General features: G+C 33.8%; 1 non-coding gene across 1 annotated transcript; it reads right to left on the bottom strand.

The window, feature by feature from the left end:
• Positions 1 to 124: 124 nt before the first annotated feature.
• Positions 125 to 230, bottom strand: LOC124893034. Its single transcript, XR_007050521.1, has one exon. It is a non-coding gene; the product is annotated as a small nucleolar RNA R71 (small nucleolar RNA).
• Between the last annotated feature and the right edge of the window lie 1,151 nt (positions 231 to 1,381).

Below are 1,381 nucleotides of genomic sequence, written 5' to 3'. Positions count from 1 at the left end.
TCCCCTTCTCACTGATTGGAGAATCAAAGAAATGGCTGAAGAATAAATCGATAAGATCTATCATGTCTTAGGATGCTTTGTTTGAAAAGTCTGTCAAAAGGATCTTCTTATCTAGATGAACAATAGAGTTCAAAGGCAAGACTTCTTTATTTTCTCAAAAAGATATTGAATCCTTTCCCCAAGCTGGGGAGAGATACAATAGATACTTGAGCGATTGCCCACACCACTATCATCCCAAGGAAATTATTGGACATAATTTATTAAAGACTAAGGCTAGACTCTAAGTCTTTATTATATTACACAACTCAAGGGAAAATTATTTCCAAGAGTTATGATGAAATAGAGGCATTTGTCAATCTTATATCTTCAGGTCACTGAGACTATTCGAAGTCTATTAGAGTGTTCACTTCTAAATAGAAAATATCAGGTAAGTTAGATCTAGATGATATGTTAGATATTTGAGCTCATATTGGGCAGTTGTGTCCCTTAATGAAGCAGAGTTTATTCACTCAAAGTGCAGGTCAAGTTCAATAGGTTCAGACAGCAACACTATTTTATGAGATGTGTGGTCAAAATCATACTTACTCTAAATGTACTTTGTATCTATAACTTTATATTATGCAGGGAAGCAAAATTATAGAAACTACCTAAATTTCTCTTAGGGTTGAAATCAACAGGTCGAAAAATTGCTATATACACCATAAGCTCTATAAGTGAGAAATTCTTTAAAGGAGAAATTAAAATAATTCAAAGGATGTCAAACTCAAATTATGAATAAAATATAGAAGTACATTTATGCACTTGAGTGCCAAGTGGACCGAATAGCTTCATCACAATATGTAACACATGTTGGTACGCTAATGCGTAAAACAAAGAATACTACTAAACAAGTAATTATAGTCTCACTCATGAATAAAAGACAAATGGTTAAAGATCTGACTAAAAAGAGAAGTAAAGATGTAAGTGCAGAGTGCCAGATATATAGCCTCCAAAGAGGATAATAACTAACAAGGACAACTACAAGCATCTACCTCATTTACTACAATCGTTGATCCTAACACAATCTTTGAAGATATGACCTGTTTATGAGGAAATAAGAGAAAGGGAGGTTGTTAAGAATCCTGAGATCATAGTTGAGAGACCTCTACCACCATTCCCACAAAAATTTTCAGAAAAACAAGAAGGATGCAGATTTTAAGAAGATCCTTGATATCTTCAAGCATCTGCATAGTAATATTCCTTTGATTGGTGCATTGAGAGACATACCTAAATATGTTAAATACTTGATAGAGGGTGGTCACAGGAAAAAGAAGACATATAGAGTTTGAGATAGTTTCACTCACTGAAGAGTGTAGTTCTAAGATAATGGACAAGCTTCCCA

This window comes from Capsicum annuum, unplaced genomic scaffold, assembly GCF_002878395.1.
Source record: "Capsicum annuum cultivar UCD-10X-F1 unplaced genomic scaffold, UCD10Xv1.1 ctg53245, whole genome shotgun sequence".
Lineage (NCBI taxonomy): Eukaryota > Viridiplantae > Streptophyta > Magnoliopsida > Solanales > Solanaceae > Capsicum > Capsicum annuum.
The sequence above is the reverse complement of the archived record's forward strand: the minus strand, read 5'-3'. Positions and strand labels throughout refer to the sequence as shown.